The sequence below is a fragment of the Bos grunniens genome, chromosome X (genome assembly GCF_055505025.1).
Source record: "Bos grunniens cultivar Pamir isolate PY7600 chromosome X, Bosgru_T2T1.0, whole genome shotgun sequence".
NCBI lineage: Eukaryota > Metazoa > Chordata > Mammalia > Artiodactyla > Bovidae > Bos > Bos grunniens.
The window spans coordinates 33730710-33758698 of NC_141194.1; the positions used below are offsets into that span (position 1 = coordinate 33730710).

The 27989-nt window shown below is 39.1% G+C and overlaps 1 long non-coding RNA gene across 1 annotated transcript; it reads left to right on the top strand.

The window, feature by feature from the left end:
- The first annotated feature begins 2261 nt into the window (after positions 1 to 2261).
- Positions 2262 to 27952, top strand: LOC147340103 (uncharacterized). Its single transcript, XR_015159040.1, has 5 exons — positions 2262 to 2390; positions 6632 to 6751; positions 7214 to 7266; positions 8148 to 8254; positions 26237 to 27952. It is a non-coding gene; the product is annotated as an uncharacterized LOC147340103 (long non-coding RNA).
- The last annotated feature ends 37 nt before the right edge of the window (positions 27953 to 27989 follow it).

Here is a 27989-nt window from a genome sequence, read left to right on the forward strand (position 1 = left end):
AATACATGCACATGTGCACACACATACATACACACAAAATGATAAAGTTGGAACCCTAGACCAGGGTACTTCTTTGTCCCACAAAGGGTCCAAATCACCAAAGGCGTCACCTCAGTAGAGGACTAAGAACCATCAGACGTCAGAAAACCCAAGTCCAACTGTGACTCCATTCGACAGCACCATAGTATTAGAACCAGACTCCAGCTCTTTGTGTGGGTTGGTTCTGGGAAAAGAACTGACCATGTAAATTCTCCTTTTCTTGATTAATGCAAGCTAAAGCCCCAAAAAGGGAAAAATTGGACACAATGCTAGTAAAAAGATGTGAGGTTTTAAGCAATCACTTTGAAAAATAAGAGATATAAACTTGTTTATGTCCCAATGCACTGAAAAAGGTCGTAAACTTTAAACCTCATTTTAGGAGATATTTTTAGATTGAGTATTAAATGATTAAGTTATCTTTTCAAGACAAGAAATCCATTTATTTAATATTTGGTTTTTTGCAAATGTAAAAAATTAAGATTCCAGACTTCTTAGTGGTCCAGTGGTTAGGAATCCACCTGCCAATGTGGGAGACACAGATTTGGTCAGGGAAGATCCCACTTTCAATGGAGCAACTGAGCCCATGCTCTAGATCCCGTGCTGCAACTACCAAGCCCATGAGCTGCAACTACTGAAGTCTGCATACCCTAGAGCCCACGCTCTGCCACAAAGAAAGCCACCACAATGAGAAACCTGAATGCCACAATGAAGAGTAACGTCAGTTCAGTTCAGTCGCTCAGTCGTGTCCGACTCTTTGCAACCCCATGAACCACAGCACGCCAGGCCTCCCTGTCCATCACCAACTCCCCGAGTCCACCCAAACCCATGTCCATCGCGTTGGTGATGCCATCCAACCATCTCATCCTCTGTCGTCCCCTTCTCCTGCTGCCCTCAATCTTTCCCAGCATCAGAGTCTTTTAAATGAGTCAGCTCTTCACATCAGGTAGCCAAAGTATTGGAGTTTCAGCTTCAACATCAGTTCTCCCAATGAACACCCAGGACTGATCTCCTTTAGGATGGACTGGTTGGATCTCTTTGCAGTCCAAAGGACCCTCAAGAGTCTTCTCCAACACCACAGTTCAAAAGCATCAATTCTTTGGCGCTCAGCTTTCTTCAGTCCAACTCTCACATCCATACATGACCACTGGAAAAACCATAGCCTTGACTAGACGGACCTTTGTTGGCCAAGTCATGTCTCTGCTTTTTAATATGCGTCTAGGTTGGTCATAACTTTCCTTCCAAGGAGTAAGCGTCTTTTAATTTCATGGCTGCAATCACCATCTGCAGTGATTTTGGAGCCCAGAAAAATAAAGTCAGCCACTGTTTCCACTGTTTCCCCATCTATCTGCCATGAAGTGATGAGACAAGATGCCATGATCTTAGTTTTCTGAATGTTGAGCTTTAAGCCAACTTTTTCACTCTCCTCTTTTACTTTCATCAAGAGGTTCTTTAGTTCTTCACTTTCTGCCATAAGGGTGGTGTCATCTGCATATCTGAGGTTATTGGTATTTCTCCCAGCAATCTTGATTCCAGCTTGTGCTTCTTCCAGCCCAGCGTTTCTCATGATGTGCTCTGCATAGCAGTTAAATAAGCAGGGTGACAATATACAACCTTGACATACTCCTTTTCCTATTTGGAACCAGTTTGTTGTTCCATGTCCAGTTCTAATTGTTGCTTCCTGACCTGCATTCAGATTTCTCAAGAGACAAGTCAGGTGGTCTGGTATGCCCATGTCTTTCAGAATTTTCCACAGTTTATTGTGATCCACACAGTCAAAGGCTTTGGCATAGTCAATAAAGCAGGAATAGATGTTTTTCTGGAACTCTCTTGCTTTTTCCATGATCCAGCGGATGTTGGCAATTTGATCTCTGGTTCCTCTGCCTTTTCTAAAACCAGCTTGAACATCTGGAAGTTCACGGTTCACATATTGCTGACGCCTGGCTTGGAGAATTTTGAGCGTTACTTTACTAGCGTGTGAGATGAGTGCAATTGTGTGGTAGTTTGAGCATTCTTTGGCATTGCCTTTCTTTGGGATTGGAATGAAAACTGACCTTTTCCAGTCCTGTGGCCACTGCTGAGTTTTCCAAATTTGCTGGCATATTGAGTGCAGCACTTTCATAGTGTCATCTTTCAGGATTTGAAATAGCTCAACTGGAATTCTATCACCTCCACTAGCTTTGTTCATAGTGATGCTTCCTAAGGCCCACTTGACTTCATATTCCAGGATGTCTGGCTCTAGGTGAATGATCATACCATCGTGATTACACGTGCCATGGCAGCTGCGATGGTGCAGAAGCGCAGCGGCTGCGACGGGCATGAGCATGGCCCAGAGGAGCTACCCTGCATCGGAGGTAAGGAGCAGTCATGAAGAGAGACCCCGTGTCCAAGGTAAGAGAAACCCAGGTAAGATGGTAGGCACTGAGAGAGGGGATCAGGGGGCAGACAGACTGAAACTACAGTCACAGACAAGTAGCCAATCTGATCACATGGATCACAGCCTTGTCTAACTCAACCAAACTAAGCCATGCTGTATGGGGCCACCCAAGACAGACGGTCAAGGTGGAGAGGTCTGACAGAATGTGGTCCACTGGAGAAGGGAATGGCAAACCACTTCAGTATTCTTGCCTTGAGAGCCCCATGAACAGAGTAACCTCAGCTCACTCTAATTTCACTTAAGAGGTACATATCCTAGAAAAATTCTTTATAGTTGTAATATTAACTTTATTGTTCTGATATTGCAGTTGGACCAATATTTACACTCAGTTCCATCCAGGTTACTTGTTTTCTGCATCACAAAAATGATGAGGATATGTAGTTAAAAAGCTAAGCTAAGGAACATTCCATTGTACATATGTACCACATCTTTATCCATTCCTCTATTGATGGACAAAGGGGTTGCTTCCATGTGTTGACTATTGAAAACAGTGCTGCAATGAATACTGGGGTCCATGAATCCTTTCAGACCATGTTTTTCTCCAGATATATACCCATGAGTGAGATTGCAGAATCATATGGTAGCTCTATTTTTATTTTTTTAAAGAAGCCCCCATACTGTTCTCCTTAGTGGCTGTACCAATTTACATTCCCACAAACAGTGTAGAAGGGTTTCCTTTAAAAAGAAAGAAATAATGCCATTTTCAGCAACATGGATGGACCTAGAGATTGTCATACTGAGTGAAGTAAGTCAGAGAGTGACAAATATCATTATGATACCCCTTATATACTTATATGCAGAATCTAAAAAGCAATGACACACATGAACTTAGTTATAAAACATTAACAGACTCACAGACTTTGAGAACATGAACTTATGGTTACCACAGGAGGAAGGTTAGGGGGACGGGATAGTTAGGGAGTGTGGGATTGACATGTCGCTAATTGCTATTGCTAAGTCACTTCAGTCGTGTCCGACTCTGTGTGACCCCATAGACGGCAGCCCACCAAGCTTCCCCGTCCCTGGGATTCTCCAGGCAAGAACACTGGAGTGGGTTGCCATTTCCTTCTCCAATGCATGAAACTGAAAAGTGAAAGGGAAGTCGCTCAGTCGTGTCCGACCCTCAGCGACCCCATGGACTGCAGCCTTCCAGGCTCCTCCATCCATGGGATTTTCCAGGCAAGAGTACTGGAGTGGGGTGCCATTGCCTTCTCTGGGGATTGACATGTACACACAGCTATATGTAAAATGGATAACCAACTAAGGCTAAGAGCTTTCATAGGCTCTTCCATGGCCTAAAGTTCATGGATTATTTCTCAGCTAAAAACATATTTTTCAGTTTCCATTGAGTTTGTGTACATTATTCTAACTTTGTGGAGACACTACTGAGCATGGGTGAGGTGAGGAGAGATATTGGAGCTCAGTTTAACTAGGTCCCTAGAAGGGGTTTTGTCCAAATGACCATAAATATTGTAAACTATTTCCTGTACTCTAGAGAAGCAGGTCTACATCTTACAGTCTACCTCTGAGCAAAGTACCAACTGTAAAACTATTTTTCTTCATAGTCACATTTTTTATTATGAAATATAGCATATTTGCAAAAGGGAGGTATTTCAATTTAACCAGTAGCAAATTACCTGACACCGTATTTAGAGTAAATAAATAAATAAATAAACCAGTCAATCTTAAAGTAAATCAGCCCTGGATACTAGTTGGAAGGACTGATGCTGAAGCTCCAGTACTTTGGCCACCTGATGTGAAGAACCGACTCACTGGAAAAGACCCCGATGCTGGGAAAGATTGAAGGAAAGAGAAAAAGAAGGTGACTTCTTCTTGGTTAGATAGCATCACCAGCTCAATGGACATCAATCTGAGCAAACTCCAGGAGATAGTGAAGGACAGGGAACCCTGGCATGCTGCCATCCATGAAGTCTCGAAGAGCTGGACATGACTTAGAGACTGAACAACAACAACACATATTTAGAATTGAATAGTAGCAACTCAGAGCCCCATGTATGCTCCTTACTGATCTCCTCTTCCTTTCTTCAGCCTAAATACCATGGTCCAAAAATTTATATTATCCTCTTTCTTTTACTTTATATTTTTACCACACAAATAATCTAGTATTTAGCTTTATCACATTTAGTGCTATATGAATAAAATCCTACAGCATGTCTTTTTCTGTGACTTTTTTTTTGAACTGCATGAATGCCAATGCATGTAGCTGCTATTCTTTCGTTTTTTTCCCTGGCATAATATTCCACTGCATATTTATACAATGAATGAATATTTGTTCTTCTGTGGAGTACCACTTGGACTGCTTCATATTTTGACTTTAAGAATAGTGCTCAGAACATTCTGTAAGCACTGCTTAAGACCTATGTGCAAGTGTAATGTGCTAAGGAGTGGAACTGTGGGTTGAGTATGCACTTGTTTACTTTTATTGGATTTGTACTTTTACCAGCAGTGCATTAATGTATGCATTAAAACCCAGACATGGTTACTGGTTGACCTGCAAGCTGGACCCGGTTCAATGAAAGACTCCTCACCGACTCCTAGTGTCCTTGGTCTTACGCCCACTGTTCCCACATTAGGAGCTGTTTCAAGGAGACAGCCTTGAGACAGTAATGTGTCGTTGAGATCATTTGGATGGTATATGTGACTAAACCCTGTTAAGGCTTCGGTATAGACTTCTAAGATTCTGGTGGTTGAATGCAGAGATCTGCTCATCTTGCAGCCGCCTACCAGTATGGATTGGTCAGTTCCTTCAGTCTCTCTTTGCCCTTTGTGAACGGGGTCCCATTTGCAAACTAAAAACGAAATATATTTTCTACTGCTCCATCTCTTCATGAATGCTTGAAATTTCTGAGGCAACCTGGGAAAAACACATCAAAAGTGTTCAGCTGTGGGAAGAAGTAAGAAAGCACTGATTGATATATCTTTTTCTTTTTTTTTGCACTATTGGCCAAGATGAACTCAACTTTAGTGTTAGTTTCTCTGTATTTTTACATTTTACATGTATAAGTACAAGTGGGATCATGCATGTAACCCTGGCCAGCCCCTTCCAGAAAGGGACAGGTAGAGGATGCAGCCCCAGGAGAAGTTACTTCTGAAAGTAACTGTGAACAAACTCATTAGAAGCAGCATGGAAGTGGTTGCTGAAGCAGGAGACAAAATAAGAGTTAACACACAAGAAGTTTTATAATTTTTGTAAGTTGTTGTTCTTGTAGATGTCCTTTATCAAGTTGATAGTTCCTGTTCTAGTTTTGTCAGCTTTATTGAAGTAAAATATGCACAAAGTAAAATTCACCAATTTTAAATGTGCAGTTTGATGATTTTTAAAATTTATTTTTATTGAGGTAACATTGGTGTATAACATTATATATTTCATGTGTACCACATTATATTTCTACTTCTATATAAACTGTGGTGTGCTCACCACCAAAAATTTAGTTTCCCCTCTTCACTAGAGCTGACCCACTTTACGCATTTTACACTCTCCCTCTTCCCCTCTGGTAATTACTCCTGTGTTCTCTATAGCTATACATTTGCTTTGTTCATTTTTTGTTGTTGTTGTTGTTTTATGTTTCACATATGAGTGAAATCACACTATTTGTCTTCTCCATCGGACATTTCATATAGCATAATACCCTCACGGTCTATTCACATTGTTGCAAATGACAATATTTCATCTTTTTTATTGCTGAGAAGTATTCCATTGTGTATATACAGCATATCTTCTTTATGCATTCGTCTGTTGACGTGCACTTAAGTTGTTTCCATATCTTGGCTCTTGTAAACAATGCTGCAATGAACATAGGCATGCATCTATCTCCAACTATCCCACTTGTGAGTATTTATCCAAAGAACATGAAAACACTGATCTGACTTTTGACTAATGCAGATATTAGTGTAACCTCTACCATTATTGTGATATAAAACACTTCCATCACTCCAATATGTTCCTTCATGTTTCTTTTGCAGTCAATCCCTCCTCACCCCAACCCCACCCCTACCCCTGTCACCTAGGCCTTAGCAATTGCTGATCTGCCTTCCATAGTTAATTATGGTTGGTGGTTTAGTCACTAAGTCATGTCTGACTCTTGTGATCCCATGGACTGTAGCCCAACAGGCTCCTCTGTCCATGAAATTTTCCAGGCAAGAATACTGGATTGGGTTGCTGTTTCCTTCTCCAAGGGATCTTCCTGACCCAGGGATTGAACCTGTGTCTCTTGCACTGCAGGCAGATTCTTTACCGACTGAGCTACCACGGAAGAGGTTAGTGATTTCCTTTTATTTCTAGTTCTCGGAAAATCCTTATTAGGAAAGGATGCTGAATTTTATCAAATGTGTTTTGTTGATCTATTTGTATGACCATTTTTCTCTCCTATAGTCTCTTAATGTAGTAAATTTTATTAGCATTTTTAGTAATATTAAAATAACTCTTGGGATAATACCAATTTGGTAATGACGATTTTTTTTAACAAGACTATATTTAGATTGTTGTTAGTTTGTTGATGAGTAGTATGTCCATGTTCATTCGTGAATTGTTCCTATAACTTTTCATAGAGTTCTCTTTGGAAGGAAGTTATTATGCAAGTCCACAGTTAAGGAGTGGAGACTTACGCTCTCCCTCCTTAAAGGAGGAAGACTTACATAAATTATTTGGAATTCTGCACAAAAGATTTTTTCTTCTCCCTTAACTTTTCTTTTTTTTTTTTTTTCTGCCACACCCTGCAGCTTGCAGGATCTTAGTTACTGCAACAAGGGATTGAAACCGGGCCCACAGCATTGTAAGTGCCAAGTCCTAACTACTGGACCACCAAGGAATTCACTAATTATTTATTTATTAATATCACTGTGGACTCATGTATACTTATTTTATATTTTGAGTTATAATTCAATACTATGTTATTTATTTTGTTACTCAAATGCTGGCTTCTGTGTTCCTTTGGCATACCCAAACCATTGAACTATTTTGTTTTGTTTCATTGTTTTTTCAAACACTTTCTTTCTGGCATTAAATGGTTTATTGTGTACATTTTCGACCCCAGTCCTAGAATCAGCTATTTCTCCAATGAGCCCAGTTCTATAACTTTTTAATACACTATTTAAAAGTTGCTATTAAGGTTATTATGCTATCACCAAATAAATTGGAGGAAATATTCCTTCTTTTCCTCTACTGGAAAATTTGATTATTGGAATTCTTTGTTATTTCACATTTTCTGCAACTTCCCTACAAAGCCATTTGGTTCTAGTGTGTTTTCTGATAGGATAACTTAAACTATTGATTTTGTATTTCATGGGTTTCTGTTTGTCTAATTGAACCAGTTTAGATAGGTTACATTTTTCTAAAAACTTTTTTTTCCCATTTCACCTAATATTTTAAATTTGTTAACAAAATTATTCAGAACATGGTTTTATCTTTTTAATCACTCTACAGTGTAATTGTATCTGTAATTGTGTCATCTCTTTCACTCCTAATATTGCCTCCTCTATTTTGTTTTATTTATTAATATGATCAGAGATCTGTGCAAGTAATTAGTCTTTTCAAATAATTGTTTTGTAGGGATTTGTTGGCCTCTCTTTTCCTATTTTATTTATTTATAATCTTTATTATGTATTCCTCACTGTTTTGGGGAGGTTTATTATGTCATTCTTTTTTTATTCTTAGGTTGGATGCCTGGTTAATTATTTTTAAATGATTCATCTTTTTGAATAAACATACTGAAGGCTATAAAGTTCCTCTAAGTACCACTTCAGCTATATTCTGCAAATTAGGTATGTGTAATTTTGTCATATAGATTGAAATATTTTATAATTTTATTATGATTTTTTCTGACTTAAAGATTATATTAAAAAATACTTTTAAATCTCCAGATTCTTTCATTCTTTACTCATCCAACCATTATTTGTCACAAAATACCAGGAACTGCTCTAGTCACTAACCATATGACAATAAATAAAGCAGAGTAAAGGTTACATGCTCCAGGAGTTTACATTCTAGTGAAGTGAGAGAGATTATAAAATAAATAATGTTTTAGATGGCATGAAATGATTTAGAGAAAAATTAAGTAGGGAAAAGGGATAAAGAATGAGTTATGGATACAGTGTTGAAGGCCTCAGTGAAAAAAGTAATATTTGTAAGGTGACTTCAGGGAGATGGAGAAAGTGTTAAAATATCTGCAGGAAGGAACCTGACAGAAGAAACAACCTGTGTACAGTTCAGAGATTGAGTTCAGTTCAGTTCAGTCGCTCAGTCGTGTCCGACTCTTTGCGACCCCATGAATCACAGCACACCAGGCCTCCCTGTCCATCACCAACTCCCGGAGTTCGATTCCCGGGTTGGGAAGATCCCCTGGAGAAGGGAAAGGCTACCCACTCCAGTATTCTGGCCTGGAGAATTTTGTGGACTGTATAATCCATGGGGTCGCAAAGAGTCGGACACGACTAAGCAAATTTTGCTCACTATTTTAGATATAATACCCTATTTCTTTTGGTATTTATTCAAGCTACTTATACATGCATACTTTATTTAGTCTCTTACACATTTTCCAACTCTTTGTCTCTCTGAGCTGCTTTCAGGAGAATTCTTATGGATCCATCTTGCATTTCTTCTTTTCTCTTAAGCTGTTTAATTTGTTGTTTAACTCACCATCAAAATTTTGATTTTAATTATTTTAGTTTTCATTTCTACAAATCTCTTGATTCTATTTTAGATCTGCATTCTTATTTTTTATTTTTCTTTATTTCTTATTTAAAATTTTAAACCTATATTTCATGTTTTGAAATATATAAGAGTGTTAGTTTCTCAGTCATGTCCAATTCTTTGCTATCCCATGGACTGTAGCCTCCCAAGCTCCTCTGTCCATGGAATTCTCCAGGCAAGAATACTGGAGTGGGTTGCAATTCCCTTCTCTAGGGGATCTTCCTGACCCAGGGATCTAACTCAGGTCTCTTGCATTGGAGGCAGATTATTTACCATCTGAGCTACAGGGAAGCCCAATTTTGAAATATACAACCATAGTTATTCTACATTCCGGTTGTAAGAATTCCAATATTGGAATTCTTTGCACACTGGGTTCTGCCTCTTAATTATGGTAACTAGTTTCTGTGGCTTTTGTATTTTTTTTTTTTTTCTGTGATCTCATGTCCCTTAGATTGTTATTTTTGGGAATTATTTGAGGACTGGGTTACAGTTGTTTCCCCCAAGAAGGATTTTTTTTATTCTGCCAGTAATCTAGGGGTTCAGAGCCTATCTTAAAGGCTTCTCTTGAAGTTTCTGGTTATGTGAATTTGGGCTACAGACATATGTGAGGAGTGCTTTTGTTAAATATTCTCAGGGCAGATTGTATTGCCCCTGCATACAAGGTGAATGTCAACACAGGCAACTTTACTTGTTGTCCCTTTGGTGTGCCAGGTTTATTTCTCATTACCATTATGTGGAACATCTGTCCTTTCTGGATCCTAGCTTTAACCTGAGAGTTGTATTAGACTCCAGCCTTGGGCAAGCCTTAGGCTCTGCTCCTGTCCCTGTGACTTTCATAGCAGCAGAGAATGCTCTGTTCAAGGTCATCAAGGTTTACAGATGCCCTGAGGATAAATCTTACCTTTATTTCTCTTACATCTTGGGAATTCTATTTTCATTTCATTTTACCTTTTTTGTCTTTTGTCTATTCTTTATTTCTTGCTAGATCAGTGGTAACATTTAAAAAAGATGTTTATATTCTATGCTACTTTTTCTTATTTTCCTTAGAAGGAATGTTCAAGGTCTCAAGTCTGTCATATTGCTTCAAATAAAAGCCACTTCACAGATGCTCTCCTTCCCTATCTGTATATTGTTTTTCTCTTTTATGTATTTCATATGTAAATATGAAATATATAGTTTCATTTTGATCCCCTGCCAAAAGATTATATCCTACAAAGAAAGAGGTAACTGTGGTAATAAGTTTAACTTGATAATTTTTTGTAAAAATTAGAGATAAACAATATTTTAATATGTCACGGGAAAATATCCAATTATACTTTCATCTGTGTCTACTAGAAATCAGCAAAATATTAACATAGTTATTAGTATAAAATGTGGACAACCATTTTTCAAATTGATAGTCTGAAAACTAGAGGTAAAAACCACTCAGTTTATTCTCTATTTTAATGTTAGATTTCTTCTCACTTTCTCTGAATATACCAGGAAATTGACAAGTAATGTGACAGAGACATGGAGAATACACTACCCTTAACTTCTTTCTGATTTCTCCCTAGACATTAATTTCTATTTCAACAACTATGGAATACTTAAAAGCTTATGGAACTTTTTATACTTAAAAGTTTATGGAATTTGATTATCAAAAATTGGAAACTTTTAAAATACTGATGATAAGTTCCTTGACAAAGAGAAGCTTATTTTCTATTAAGAGGTTGGAGTAAAGAAAAGCAAAGTATTATCTCTATATTCAAGGATCTCACTGGGTGGTAGTTCAGCCTAACCAACATAAACATAAATTACATTGGTATAATGAATAGGCATTTATAAAAAGCATTAAGATATCACATGGGAAATATCTCTGATCTAATATCAGAGGATTGAAGTGTTGAACCATGATGTACTTTGTAGAACAATGAGAAACTGAGTAGGGGAGAAATGGTGAGAACTCACCAATTATCCCATCTATAATTTATAATCTGCTTTGTAATTAAGTTAGGCTGTAGACAGGTTCTGGTAAATGGACAATGCGTGAAAGTAGTGTAAGTCTCCACTTAGCTAAGGCAGTCAAGAGTGGGGGTGCCTCTTTCATCCTGCTTTTCCTGCTGACCTAGCCTGTGTGGTCTGGATGGTGTGGCAACAATATGGAGAAGGTCTGACCAGTCTTCATTAGACTTCACAAAAGTGAAAAAAAAATGTGTTTAGTTATGAGATATCTGGCTATAGCTGCAGGTAACGTTAATTACCAAGGTCATAATTTGTGATCCACCAAATCAGATCCCAACAGTGGGATTTGAGAAGGAGTGGTTTATTTGGCAGGTGACACCAGGACACACCAGTGAGGAAGTAAGATGGTGAGGTGGTAGTGGTGATGTTTTAGTCACTCAGTCGTGTCTAACTCTTGCAACCCCATGGACTGAAGCCCACCAGGCTTCTCTGTCCATGGTATTCTCCAGGCAAGAATACTGGAGCAGGTTGCCATTTCCTTCTCCAGGGGATCTTTCTGACCCAGGGATCGAACCCGGGTCCCCTGCATTGCAGGCAGATTCTTTACTGACTGAGCTACAAGGGAAGCCCCAAGATGGTGAGGAGATGATCTTAATAAAAAGTTTGCTTTCAAGTATTTGCTATGGGTAGCTTGAGTTTCATCCTGCTGGAGAATTCTGAAGGACAGTATGGACTATGCATTTCAGAGTTATTCCTAAGTGATTACTAGAGGATGATGGGAGTGTGAGTTTTTATGCACCAGCTTCTGTTAGTCATTGATTAAAGTTTTCTCCTGGGAGGTGTTGATTTCCCAGCACTTTCTGCCTGACATACAGGTGAGAAAATGGGCTTTGATGGTCAGAGAAAACTCTCAGTCAAAGAAATGCAGGTGGGCACAGCATGGTTTCACTTGTATGAAGGTACAATACAACATGCCATATCCTGGGAAGTGTCATGTGAGAGGCTATAAGGCATCATATAAAGCTGAAGAGATAACATGGCATCCAATCATGGAGGCTCTTCTTTGCCATATGAGGACCTTTTGTCTTTCAGTCTTGTCAGTGGTAGAAAACTGTGGATGGATTTTAAGTGTAGAAGTGATGTGGTCAGATTTGTACTCTAGATTGGTCACTCTAGATGGTATTTGGAGAATGGAATTGAAGTGGACCAATTCAGTGATTGTTATAGCTCTCCAGTGATGAGACCACAGGAGTTGAAACTATGACAATGGTAACAGAGATAATACTGATAAAAGTTAACATTATTTAGATGTCAGCCTGGTGATGCAGTGGTAAAGAATCTGCCTGCCAAGCAGGAGATGTAAGTTCGATTACTGGGTCAAGAAGATCCCAGGAGGAAATAGCAACCCACTCCAGTATTCTTGCCTGAGGAATCCCGTGGACAGAGGAGCCTGAGAGGTCCATAGGATCACAAAAGAGTCGGACACTTTAGCAACTAAACAACAACAACAAATGTGCCAAATATATAATTTTTAGTGTAATAAGTCATTTAATACAAATATCATATGAACGGAAATTATTATTATGTGCATTTTTAGGAAACCACAATGGAGAAAGCTTAAGTACTTTGTTGAAGATCAGATTTAAGAGTTAGATGAGCTTGGAATAAACCCAGGATAAGTTGTTCCAGAGTTTACATTCTTAATAAGCTCAACACTGGCTGTTGATAACAAAAGAATAGATTTGTTTACATTATTTGATAAAATAAGCAAATCATGGTGATTTTTTTCTAAGGAAAAGGAAAATGTGAAGGATGACTCTAACATTTCTACCATAGGTAAAAGGTTAGATGCACATTTATAAGCAGTATTTTTAAAAGAGAAAACTCTTCATTGCACAAAATGTTGCTAAGAGACATTTAACAACAAAAACAAAAAGCTTCTGGAGTTTATTTTATCCCTACGGTTGTAATAAAAGAAATGAATCCCTGAACTACACTAATTTCTTCCAAGAAACTTGGATCCAAAGAGCTAAAATATGAAATAGTTCAATGACAGAATCGTATTTTGTTTACTGGCAATTTGGCAGGTAGAGTCTTCTGACCTAGGAAAATGGTCCTGTATGTAGGAAGGGCTTATTTTTTGTCACGATGTGAAAAGCAAACCTACCCCACTCCAGTACTTTTGCCTGGAAAATCCCATGGATGGAGGAGCCTGGTAGGCTGCAGTCCATGGGGTCGCTGAGGGTCGGACACGACTGAGCGACTTCACTTTCACTTTCCACTTTCATGCATTGGAGAAGGAAATGGCAACCCACTCCAGTGTTCTTGCCTGGAGAATCCCAGGGACGGGGGAGCCTGGTGGGCTGCCGTCTATGGGGTCGCACAGAGTCGGACCCGACTGAAGTGACTTAGCAGCAGCAACATGAATAAGATTAGTAGCCTTATTTGTAATGATCATTCCACACGGATTTAAATTTTAAGTATATTTCATAAAGACAAAGATGGCCACACTCCAATATTCTTTCTCTTAAGATGGCTGAAATTATATGGAATTTGATCTTAAATATTACTTTTGGTGCTACTGACAGCCAAATAATCACTATGAGTATTGTTGTGGTTCTGCTGTATAGACTGAAGGTAATTACCATTCAGTCTTTGTTTGAAAGTACATTTCCTCAGATCAGTGCTCTAAAATATATATTTCACAGGCTAGGTGAGTGCTGTAGGAGAAACTTGTTAAATGTTAGTAGGAACTACAGTTGACCCTTGAACTACACAAATTTGAACAGTCAAGGTCCACTTATACATGGATTTTTTTCAATAAGTGCACACTACAGCACTACACAATCCATCATGGTTGGTTGAATCCAGGGATACAGAACCATGAATACAGAGTGCCAACTGTAAAGGTATATGTGGATTTTGGACTGCGAGGCTAAGCACCCCTAACTCCCATGTTGTTTGAGTCAACTGTATATTCTCTTTTAAGAGAACAAATAAAATTGACAATATTCTTGTTGAACTAATCTAGTTATAATTATTTTAATTGCAGTAAAAAAACACATAACATAAATTTACCATCCTAGCCATTTTTAAGACACAGTTCACTAGCATTAAGTATATTCACTTTATTGTGAAACAGATCTCCAGACTTTTTCATCTTGTAAATCTCAAACTCTATGCCCATTAATCAGCAGCTCCCCTTTCCTGCTTTCCCCTGGCCCCTGGAAACCATTATTTTCTGTTTCTATGAATTTGACTACTTAGATGTTTCATTTAAGTTAAATATACAGTACTTATATTTTGGGGACTGGATTAATTCACTTAGCATTGTATCCTCAAAGTTCATCTACGTTGTAGCATGTGACAAAATTTCCTTCTTTCTAAGACTCAATAATATTCCAGTGTATGTATATACTACATTTTATTTATCTGTGTATTTCTCAACAAACATTAGGTTTCTTCCATCTCTGGGCTCCTGTGAATCATGTTGCAATGAACATTTGGGTGCAAATATCTTTTTGATACCTTGCTATCAAGTCTTTTGGATATATACCCAGAAGGGAGATTTCTGAATCATATGGTAGTTATAGTTTTAATTTTTTGAGAAACCTCCATTCTGGTTTTTATGGCAGTTCCACCATTTTGCAATCCCACAACAATCTGCAAGGGTTCCATTTTCTCCACATCCTCTCCAACACATGTTATTTCTACCTTTTTGATAGTAAAGAAATGTGGAGTGATATCTCATTGTGGTTTTAATTTCTATTTCCTGAATGATTAGTGATGTTTATCATCTTTTCATACTTGGCCATTTATATATGCACCTTTGCATCTGAAGATGGATAAGCTCTATACAGTCAGACAAAAGAAGACCTGGAGCTAATTATGAGCTCCTTATTGCAAAATTCAGGGCTAAACTGAAGAAAAAAGGGAAAACCACTAGGCCATTCAGACATGACCTAAATCAAATCTCATATGATTATACAGTGAAGGTGACAAATAGATTCAAGGGATTAGATCTCATAGAGTGCCTGAAGAACTGCAGACAGAGGTTCATAGCATTATACAGGAGGCAGTAAATCATCCCAGAGAAAAAGAAATGCAAGCAGGAAAAGTGGTTGTCTGAGGAGGCTTTACAAATAGCTGAGGAAAGAAGAGAAGTGAAAGGCAGGGGAGAAATGGAAAAATATATACAACTGAATGCAGAGTTTCAGAGAATAGCAAGGAGAGATAAAAAGGCCTTCTTAAATGAACAGTGCAAAGAAATAGAAGAAAACAATAGAATGAGAAGGACAAGAGATCTCTTCAAGAAAATTAGAGTTATCAAGGGACCATTTCATGCAAGAATGGGCATGATAAAGGACAGAAACAGTCAGGACCTAATAAAAGTAGAAGAGATTAAGAATACACAGAACTATACAAAAAGGTCCTAATGAACAGGATAACCATAATGATGTGGTCATTCACCTAGAGTGAGACATTCTGTAGTGTGAAGTCAGGTGGGCCTTAGGAAACATAACAAAGCTAGTGGAGGTGATGAAATTCCTGCTAAGCTATTTGAAATCCTAAAAGATGACACTATTAAACTGCTGCACTCAATATATCAGCAAATTTGGAAAACTCAACAGTGAGCACAGGACTGAAAAAGGTCACTTTTCATTCCAGTCCTAAAGAAGGGCAGTGCCAAAAAATGCCAAAACTACCATCTGGTTGTACTCATTTCAATGCTATCAAGGTTATGCTCAAAATACTTCAAACTAGACTTCAGCAGTACATGAATTGAGAACTTCTGGATGTACAAGCTGGGTTTAGAAAAGGCAGAGGAACCAGAGATCAAATTGCCATCATTTGTTGAATCATAGAGAAAGCAAAGAAATTCCAAAAAAGCATCTACTTCTGCTTCATTGACTTCATGAAAGCCTTTGACTGTGGATCACAACAAACTGTAGAAAATTCTGAAAGAGATGGGAATACCAGACCACCTTACCTGTCTTCTGAGAAGCCTGTATGCAGGTCAAGAAGCAACAGTTAGAACCAGACATGGAACAACGGACTGGTCCAAAATTGGGAAAGGACTACAACAAGGCTATATATTGTCACCCTGTTTATTTAACTTTTATGCAGAGTACATCATGTGAAATGCCAGGTTGGGTGAATTACAAGCTAGAATCAAGATTGCCAGGAGAAACATCAACAACCTCAGACACGAAGATGATGCCATTCTAATGGCAGAGTGTGAGGAGGAACTAAAGAGTTTCTTGATGGAGGTGAAAGAGGAGAGTGAAAAAGCTGGCTTGAAACTCAACATTCGAGAAACAAAGATCATGGCATCCGGTCCCATCACTTCATGGTAAATATTAATTGAAGGGGAAAAAGTGGAAGCAGACACATGTTTTATTTTCTTGGGCTCCAAAATCACTGCTGACAGCGACTGAAGCCATGAAATTAAAAGGCATTTGCTCCTTGGAAGGAAAGCTATGACAAACCTAGATGGTGTATTCAAAAGCAGAGACATCACTCTGCTATTCAAAAGCAGAGACATCACTCTGCTGACAAAAGTCCGTATAGTCAAAGGTATGGACTTTTCCAGTAGTCATGTACAGATATGAGAGCTGGACCATAAAGAAGGTTGAGCGCTAAAGAATTGATGCTTTTGAATTATGGTGCTGGAGAAGACTCTTGAGAGTCCTTTGGACCACCAGGAGATCAAACCAGTTAATTCTAAAATAAATCAATCCCGAATACTCATTTGAAAGACTGATACTGAAGTTGAAGCTCCAATACTTTTGCCACCTGATGCGAAGAGCCAACTCATTGGAAAAGACCCTGATGCTGGGAAAGATTGAGGAGAAGGGAGTGGCAGAGGATGACATAGTTAGATAGCATCACTGATTCAATGGACATGAATCTGAGCAAACTCTGAGAGATAGTGAAGAACAAGGAAGTCTGGCCTGGTGCAGTCCATGGGGTTGCAAATGGTCAGACACAACTTAGCTACTGAACAACAACAACAAAATATCCCCTTTTGAGAAATATCTATTAATGTCCTGTTCCATTTTTAATTGGGTTATGTTTTGTTGTCAAGTTGTAGTTCTATCTATATTCTGGATATCAATCCTTTATCAGATATATGATTTGTAAATATTTTCTCCCATTAGATGTTTCTTATTTACTCTGTTGATTGTTTCCATTGATGCACAAAGGTTTTAGATTAATGTCTATTTTTGCTCTTTTTGTTTGTGCTTTTTGTATCATATTCAAGAACTCATTGCCAAGTCTAATGTCATGAAGCTTCCCAATGTTTTCTTCTAGTTTTATAATTATAAGTCTTATGTTTAGTTCTATAATCTACTTTGATTCAACTTTTGTATATAGTGTAAGAAAAAGGTCCGTTTTCCATTTTTGAATGTGGATATCCATTACCCAACACCATTTGTTGAAGAGACTGTCTTTTCCCCATTGAGTGGTCTTAGCACCCTGGCTGAAGATCATTTGATAATGTATGTGGAGGTTGATACTGGGATCTTTGTTCTAGTCTATTGGTCTATTTGTCTGTCTTTATGACAGTATCATGCTGCTGGTTTTATTACTGTAGATTTGTAATATGTTTGGAAATTAGGAAGTATAATGCCTACAAATTTGTTCTTCTTTCTTAAGGTTGTTTGGTTATTTAGGTTCCATTGAGATTCCATCAGAATTTTAGGATATTTTTCTATTTCTGTGAAATAAATATTGTTGAGATTTGTATAGAAATTGCATTGAATAGGAAAATCACTTCAGACCTTATGGACATTTTAACAATATTAAATCTTCCAGTCCATGAACACAGAGTGTCTTTCATTTATTTGTGTCTTCTTTACTTCCTTTCAGCAGTGTTTTGTAATTTTCAATGTACAAATCTTTCATATCCCTGTTTAGGTTTATTCCTAGGTATTTCATTCCTTTTGATGATATTGTAAATGAAATTGTTTTCTTTATTTCATTTTCAAATTATTCTTTATAGTATACAGAAATGAAACTCAGTTGTTTGTGTTGATTTTGTATCTTGCTACTTTGTTGAATTCATTTATTCTAAGTTTTTTGTGGAATCTCAAGGGCTTTGTACGTAAAAGACCATGTCATCAGCAAATAGTAGATATACTGAGCTTGAAATGTCTAATTGCCTGGGGTCCTGATACCATAGCATTGGCTGTAAAAATTTATCAATCAGTTGATGGTTTTTTTTTTTCTATTGCATTATCCAGGGAAATAAGTACTTTGAGATTTAATTTCAATGACTCAGAAGAACTGACATCAAACTGTATCCAAATAGAAATGATGTGTCATTTCTATTTACTGATTCTAATTACTGACATTTCTATTTACTGATGCTTTTGCATCAATAAATAGAACTGAAGTTCAAGTTCTGTATCCCCAAGGATTATTTTTTACAGCACTCTGTGTAGAAAAACATTGCATAGTATGAAAGAAAATGTCATCACTGTTTCAGAAAGATATTTTTTAAGACTTTATAAATGAGATTAATGGTTAGCCAAGAGCAGTTTCATCTCACATTTAAGAAAACAATGTTTTGTCTATAGAATTATTTTAATCCCCACAACACAGCCATAGAAATGGCCATTGTCACTCCCCTTTACTAAGCTGAAGTGTGTTAAATTTTTAAGTATTCATTTGAGCTTATTTTTCCTAGTCTTTTCTACTTATAGAAGAGTTACAAACATTCCTAGCTTGTGAGTCTTTTTGAAACTTCCACCAGTAGAAAGCAGAGTCATTGTTTTCATGTAAATTTTAGGAAACTGGTATAATTTATCCAGAAAACAGTCTACTGACTATAAAAATAAATATGTAAGCAATGATTTGCAGATTATGAGCCAACCATCCATTGAATTCCACAGGCAGTCAACAAAGAACACCTGCCTGAGAAGCACAGCAGGAAAATAGGCAGCAGGTGCCACACCCCTGGTATTTGCTTAGAGTAAAACAATCTCTGGCTCCATTGAGGCAGAAAGAGGGTGTTCTTTCTTGAAGCTGTTATTTTTCTGTTCTCTGTAAATGCAGAATTATATCCATAGTTTATTTATAAAAGGATTAAGAATATCTCCACATTTCTTAACTGACACATTTTGAATACCTATCAGTGTTTCAAATTTACTAAAATTGCTGCTTATCTAATTCCTGGCTGACTGATTACTTGTGAAACTTTATTTTCAGTCATTTAAGCTTTCAGTGTATCTTGGAAAATCATAATAAAAAGAAGGCAATATTTACAGGACAATAGAATTTGAATTCAAAATGACCATTTCAAGCCATGACTCTTCTCTAACTACCTGTAAGATCCTGACTTAACATCACAGTTTATTTCTTATTTGCAAAGTAGGTTTGCTGTGATTATTAAACACATATGGCTCAAGATATAATTGCTGAATGTATGAAAGTGAAAGTTGCTCAGTGGTATCTGACTCTTTGTAACCCCATGGACAATAGCCTGCCAGGTTCTTCTGTCCATGGAATTCTCCAGGAATTCTACTGGAGTGGGTAGCCCTTCCCTTCTCCAGGGGATCTTCCCAACCCTGGATTGGTAGCCATTCCCTTCTCCAGGGGATCTTCCCAACCCTGGATTGGTAGCCCTTCCCTTCTCCAGGGGATCTTCCCAACCCTGGATTGGTAGCCATTCCCTTCTCCAGGGGATCGTTCCAACACAGGGATCGAAACCAGGTTTTCTGCATTATAGGTGGATACTTTACCAACTTTACCAACTTTCTATTTCTATGCATTGGACTAGGAGATATACCTAGGAAAGACCACCAGGAAAGCCCAAGAATACCCGAGTAGGTAGCCTATTCCTTCTCCAAGGGATCTTCCCAACCCAGGAATCAAACCAAAGTCTCCTGCATGGCAGGCGGATTCTTTACCAGCTGAGCTACCAGGAAAGCCCTAGCAAGTATATGAATATGTTGAAAGTATGGTAGGTGCTGCTGCTGCTGCTGCTGCTGCTGCTAAGTTGCTTCAGTTGTGTCCAACTCTGTGTGATCCCATAGACGGCATCCCACCAGGCTCCGCCATCCCTGGGATTCTCCAGGCGAGAACACTGGAGTGGGTTGCAATTTCCTTCTCCAATGCATGAAAGTGAAAAGTGAAAGTGAAGTTGCTCAGTCGTGTCCGACCTTCAGCGACCCTATGGACTGAAGCCTTCCAGGCTCCTCCATCCATGGGATTTTCCAGGCAAGAGTACTGGAGTGGGGTGCCATTGCCTTCTCCTTGTTAGGTGCTATTTTATGCTAAAAATACTTCAGGAATACCAAGATATAATATTTGATTTGAAGTGTTCCTTAAGGATCACCTATCACAATCATATATTTAGCTGGTGAAGAAATTGAGTGAATTGTTGGCAATTATGAAATTACTGGTGGCAGAATTAAAGTATGTATCTAGATTTCCTAATGTTCAAATTTTCATAGACATTTTTAAATTCTAGTTCTTAAAGATAATTTTATTGCATAAAAAAGGAAAAGAAATTGTTGAAAGCAGTTCCTGACTACTCATGGCAATTTATTAGTTGTGATATTATTTTCATGAATAAATAATCCAATAAATAAACATTACAGTAACTCTGGATGTTAGTTTTAGCATGGGATAAAATGACCAGATGGTTCATTTCAATGTAAAAATACTATCCTTGCTTATTTTAAAACTTTTCAGAATCTAAAATAAAGTACTTTCTTCTGATTTAGGAGAGAAAAACACAGTAAAAGTGCAACTGTTGAGAGTGGGCAGGACTGTGCTGGGGTAAGGTTGATATTACAATGTCACAGAATTTTATCTTGTAACAAACAGGGGATGGATCCATCCTGATTTTTCCATTGGAAAAGTAAATCCAAGCAATAAAATAAAAGAAAATATTTCGTATTATTTTGAAAAGTAATGATTTTTGTATTGCTTTATCAAGTATATATACTTGCTCATATTGATTATAAATTCAAAGCATACATGTATGTATGTATTTCACTTTGCCTCATTTAGATCATAGACTGGTACTGGTTGCTCCAGTACTATCCTTAAACTAGGTGCCATTCATACTACTGAGCATATTACACATGCTAAGCTAATTTACCTTTAGAGTTATCCAATGGGATATGTATCATCTTCACTTTTGGTTGAAGAAGTTGAGGCTCATAGTAGTTAAGATGTTTGTTGATACTATGGAATCAAAGTTTTGTTTTCTTTTTGAAAATATTGGGTTGTAATTCTGTGAGGTCAGTGTGCCTCATTTAGGCCACAGGATAGTCTAGCAGAAACCTCACACTAACTCCCACAGGGAGGGTCATGGATTGGAGAAGAATAAGGATTGATGTTCAGCCAGTAAGAACCAATTGAGCTAAAATGACTGAGTTTTTTGTTTAATCTTTTGGCTACACCCCACAGCTTGTGGGATGTGAGATCTTACTTCCCCAACCGGGGGTTGAATTTGCACCCCTTGCACTGGAAGGCAGAGTCAACCACTGAACCACTAGTGGTTACACAGGCTGAGTTCATTTACATTTAGAGTTGCCCAATGGAATATGTATCATCTTCAGTTTTGGTTGAAGTCCACCAGGGAAGTCCCCTAAAATGACTGTTAACATTTGGAAAGATTTCTCTCCTACATGCCTTGCTCCAGCCTGTCTGACATCACTTTACCTAGGAATTCATAGATTTCTCCACAAACCAGTATTCTGCCCTACATCGAAAAAGGTTGCTGTATCCTGCTGAGGGCTTTGCCCAACAGCAAAGAAGTGAGGGTGGGGAATTGGCTATCACCTGCTTTCTCATTCCATTGGTCAAATCTACCTGGAAGCCCCAAGAACAAGGGAGTGTGTGATATACAGCTTATAGAGGTTAGCATCCTGGGGCACAGAACCAAGCAGGGGAGGAGGTGAGATTGGATATGGGGCAGATGGAGTATAACCAGCATGGCAGTGGAATGGAAGATCATTATAGGAATTAAAATGAACTCTAAAGAGATACATACATCTGCAGTTCTAGCACAGCTGAGTTTATGGCCCAATGTTCATGTCTGGTATAGCAATCCTAAATTAAGAGAAAGAAAGCAGAGGATGTGAGTTTCAACTTTTTCAAGGGCTAATAGGTTTATGTTGTAATTGTTTCCTCTTCTCATCTAAAGGCCTCTGTATTAACTCTTATGGCATCTATATAGATGCAGGGCCCTGAATTTTGCAGGGCCTTGAATTTGTCATTCTCCAACTGTTGCAAAATATCAATACTCACTTCACGTTTACTAACAGTCACATTGTTGAAGTGTGAACATCTGCTGAGGAGAAGGATTTATGACAACAGTCTTTGGAGTTAGACAGTGGGACTAATGGCTTTCCAGAACCCTGGGATGCTGAGTCATGGGTATTTTTTAGGGCGACCTCTTTAGGCAGACCTTAGTTTCTCTTGCTGAATAAGTATGTAAACATGCTCTTGTTCAGTTTTGTTCAAGGGACAAAATATCTAGTATTTATAACCACCTTTTAAATAGAAACATATAGACTTTTACATTAAGTCTTCTAGGAAGATGATGTAAGCGTGATTATAAAAGAGCAGTAATATAAAAGCCTGAGTATAAAAAAGCCGAAATTTGAGGGTTTTTAAACCCTGACAGGAATTTACTTGCATGAGAGTATCACAGGAAGCTGTATGTGATAGAATAAAGTTGAATTCAGTGAAAACCATGTAAATGAGCCTTAAATGAGCTCTGTGTTACCTATGCCATCACTGTACTTCCGTTAAGTTCTACATAGTTGTCTAATTAATTTGGAAATTATGTTATTTTCATGCTTTAGTTTTCTAGGGCTGCTGTAACAAAATCCACAGACTGGGTGGCTGAAATGACAGAAATATATTTTCTCACAGTTCTGCAGGCTAGTTCAAGGTGTCAGTGGATTTGTTTATTCTGACCCCTCACTCCTTGGTTTGCAGATGGACACCTCCTTCCTGTGAATTTACATGGTTATCCCTACATCTGTGTTGTTTGTGTCCTAATCTCTTCCTATAAGGACGTTAGTCATATTGGACGGAGAAGGCAATGGCACCCCACTCCAGTACTCTTGCCTGGAGAATCCCATGGACGGAGGAGCCTGGTAGGCTGCAGTCCATGGGGTCGCTAAGAGTCGGACACGACTGAGCAACTTCATTTTGACTTTTCACTTTTCATGCATTGGAGAAGGAAATGGCAACCCACTCCAGTGTTCTTGCCTGGAGAATCCCAGGGACGGAGGAGCCTGGTGGGCTGCCGTCTATGGGATCGCACAAAGTCAGACATGACTGAAGTGACTTAGCAGCAGCAGCAGTCATATTGGATCAGAAGCTGCCCTAATGGCCCCACTTAATTATCTTTTTAAAGACCTTATCTCCAAACACAATCACATTCTGAGTTACTGGAGGGTTAAGGCTTCAACATATAATTTTGGAGGAGTGAGACACAATTGAATCCATAACACTCCATGAGCTTCATTATCACTTTTCTGTAATACTCTAAATAAACTGTATCCAGTATGTACTGCATAGTTACATAGCAACAGTATGGCACATTTTAGTCTATGCAATGCCTGTTCAATATCCATTCAGTTCAGTTCAGTTCAGTCCCTCAGTCGTTTCTGACACTTTGAGACCCCATGAATCGCAGCACGCCAGGCCTCCCTGTCCATCACCAACTCCTAGAGTTCACTCAAACTCATGTCCATCGAGTCAGTGATGCCATCCAGCCATCTCATCCTCTGTTGTCCCCTTCTCCTCCTGCCCCCAATCCCTCACAACATCAGGGTCTTTTCCAATGAGTCAACACTTCGCATGAGGTAGCCAAAGTATTGGAGTTTCAGCTTCAACATCAGTCCTTCCAATGAACACCCAGGACTGATCTCCTTTAGGATGGACTGGTTGGATCTCCTTGAAGTCCAAGGGACTCTCAAGAGTCTTCTCCAACACCACAGTTCAAAAGCACCAATTCTTCGGAGCTCAGCTTTCTTCACAGTCCAACTCTCACATCCATACATGACCACTGAAAAAACCATATCCTTGACTAGACGGACCTTTGTTGGCAAGGTAATATCTCTGCTTTTGAATATGCTATCTAGGTTGGTCATAACTTTCCTTCCAAGGAGTAAGTGTCTTTTAATTTCATGGCTGCAATCACCATCTGCAGTGATTTTGGAGCCCAAAAAAATAAAATCTGACACTGTTTCCACTGTTTCCCCAACTATTTCCCATGAAGTGATGGGACCAGATGCCACCATCTTAGTTTTCTGAATGTTGAGCTTTAAGCCAACTTTTTCACTCTCCTCTTTCATTTTCATCAAGAGGCTTTTTAGTTCCTCTTCACTTTCTGCCATAAGGGTGGTGTCATCTGCATATCTGAGGTTATTGATATTTCACCCAGGAATCTTGATTCCAGCTTGTGCTTCTTCCAGCCCAGCGTTTCTCATGATGTACTCTGCATAGAAGTTACATAAGCAGGGAGACAATATACAGCCTTCATGTACTCCTTTTCTTATTTGGAACCAGTCTGTTGTTCCATGTTCAGTTCTAACTGTTGCTTCCTGACCTGCATATAGGTTTCTCAAGAGGCCGGTCAGGTGGTCTGGTATTCCCATCTCTTTCAGAATTTTCCACAGTTTATTGTGATCCACACAGTCAAAGGCTTTGGCATAGTCAATAAAGCAGAAGTAGATGTTTTTCTGGAACTCTCTTGCTTTTTCCATGATCCAGCGGATGTTGGCAATTTGATCTCTGGTTCCTCTGCCTTTTCTAAAACCAGCTTGAATATCTGGAAGTTCACGGTTCACGTATTGCTGAAGCCTGGCTTGGAGAATTTTGAGCATTACTTTACTAGCGTATGAGATGAGTGCACTTGTGTGGTAGTGTGAGCATTCTTTGACATTGCCTTTATTTGGGATTGGAATGAAAACTGACCTTTTCTGTCAGGAAGCATTTAACAGGAGGCTTCCTGTGTGCTGCTTTGGATCTGTCAGGAATTCTCTGTTCCTTATTAATTCCTGAATATTCAGGAATTAAGAGGAGAGGCAAGCCTCTCCCGTGACTGAGGAATCCAGGCCTTTCCTTCATTAGTTTTTCTATACAGTGATAAGTACCCTCTTCCTTTTTATGAACCATATGGTAAAAGTGGTTATTTACAACTCTCTCTTTCATATGGATAACCTCATGTTTTCTTGATAACTTGTAAGTTTTGATGTTATCTCTGATGAAAATAACTATCTTGTAAGACAGTATAAATACCTACACAATGTTGAATAAAACACCTTTGCTCCATCAGAGCTCTGGTCCCCTTGTCTTTCTTTTTCTCTCTCACGGTATTTCTTTGCAGCACAGAGGCCCTCTGAGTTCACTTTCCTGCCCGGGCTTCTGAGACCCTCTCGAGAAGGTGCTCTGCACCTTCACCCCATCAAGAGGGCGCCTGAGGCCTCCATGAACAGAGCAAGCTCCATGCCAGGGGCTTTATTGGCTTTCTGCGTAAACCAAGGAATATCAGCCTCTTTTTCTCCTTTACTTTCTTATTGTTGACTCCGGACCACCAGGTTCCAGTCCATTAAAGGACCTCAACACTTCTCCAGTCCTGTGGCCACTGCTGAGCTTTCCAAATTTGCTGGCATATTGAGTGCAGCACTTTCACAGCATCATCTTTCAGGATTTGAAATAGCTCAACTGGAATTCCATCACCTCCACTAGCTTTGTTTGTAGTGATGCTTCCTAGAGCCCACTTGACTTCACATTCCAGGATGTCTGGCTCTAGGTGAGTGATCACACCATAGTGATTATCTGGGTCATGAAGCTCTTTTTGTACAGTTCTTCTGTGTATTCTTGCCACCTCTTCTTAATATGTTCTGCTTCTGTTAGGTCCATACTATTTCTGTCCTTTATTGAGCCCATCTTTGCATGAAGTGTTCCCTTGGTATCTCTAATTTTCTTGAAGAGATCTCTAGTCTTTCCCATTCTGTTGTTTTCCTCTATTTCTTTGCATTGATCACTGAGGAAGGCTTTCTTATCTCTCCTTGCTATTCTCTGGAGCTCTGCATTCAGATGCTTATATCTTTCCTTTTCTCCTTTATATGAAGGAGATATCAGAAGCTCTCCAGCTGCAATGGACCTCTCAGAAGTGTGGCGGAGAGGAGCTACCCCCTGCCCAAGGTCAGGGGCGGCAACTGAGAGTGCCATTCTGCATCGGCACAAGAGCGGCTGAGAGGAGCTACTCCACGTCCAAGGTCAGGGGTGGCGGTGGAGACGAGCTACCACACGGCAGAGGTCAGGGTGGTGGCTGAGAAGAGCAATCCCACGTCCAAGGAGTGGCGGCTGCACAGGCTCAGGAGGGCTGAGAGGAGCTACTCCACGTTCAAGGTAGGAGCAGTGGCTGCACTTTGCTGGAGCAGCCATGAAGAGATAGCCCACATCCAAGGTAAGAGAAACCCAAGTAAGATGATAGGTGTTGCGAGAGGGCATCAGAGGGCAGACACAGTGAAACCGTAATCACAGAAAACTAGCCAATCTGATCACACAGACCACAACCTTGTCTAACTCAATGAAACTAAGCCATGCCATGTGGGGCCACACAAGATGGATGGGTCATGGTGGAGAGATCTGACAGAATGTGGTCCACTGGGGAAGGGATTGGCAAACCATTTCAGTATTCTTGCCTTGAGAACCCCGTAAACAGTATGAAAAGGTAAAAAGGTAGGACACTGAAAGATGAACTCCCCAGGTCAGTAGGTGCCCAATATGCTACTGGAGATCAGTGGAGAAATAACTCCAGAAAGAATGAAGGGATGGAGCCAAAGCAAAAACAACACCCAGTTATGGATGGCACCGGTGATAGAAGCAAGGTTCAATGCGGTAAAGAGCAATATTGCATAGGAACCTGGAATGTTAGGTCCATGAATTAAGACAAATTGGAAGTGGTCAAACAGGAGATGGCAAGAGTGAACGTCGACATTCTAGGAATCAGCGAACTCAAATGGACTGGAATAGGTGAATTTAACTCAGATGACCATTATATCTACTACTGCGGGCAGGAATCCCTTAGAAGAAATGGAGTAGCCATCATGGTCAACAAAAGAGTCTGAAATGCAGTACTTGGATGCAATCTCAAAAATGACAGAATGATCTCTGTTTGTTTCCAAGGCAAACCATTCAATATCATAGTAATCCAAGCCTATGCCCCAACCAGTAACACTGAAGAAGCTGAAGTTGAACAGTTCTATGAAGACCTACAAGACCATTTAGAACTACCACCCGAAAAAGATGTCCTTTTCATTATAGGGGACTGGAATACGAAAGTAGGAAGTCAAGAAACACCTGGGGTAACAGGCAAATTTGGCCTTGGAGTATGGAATGAAGCAGGGCAAAGGCTAATGGAGTTTTGCCAAGAGAATGCACTGGTCATAGCAAATACCCTCTTCCAACAACACAAGAGAAGACTCCACACATGGACATTACCAGATGGTCAATACCGAAATCAGATTGATTATATTCTTTGCAGCCAAATATAGAGAAGCTCTATACAGTCAGCAAAAACAAGACCAGGAGCTGACTGTGGCTCAGATCATGAACTCCTTATTGCCAAATTCAAACTTAAATTGAAGAAAGTGGGGAAAACCACTAGACCATTCAGGTATGACCTAAATCAAATCCCTTATGATTATACAGTGGAAGTGAGAAATAGATTTAAGGGACTAGTTCTGATAGACAGAGTGCCTGATGAACTATGGGTGGAGATTTGTGACATTGTACAGGAGACAGGGATCAAGACCATCCCCATGAAAAAGAAATGCAAAAAAGCAAAATGGCTGTCTGAGGAGGCCTTACAAATAGCTG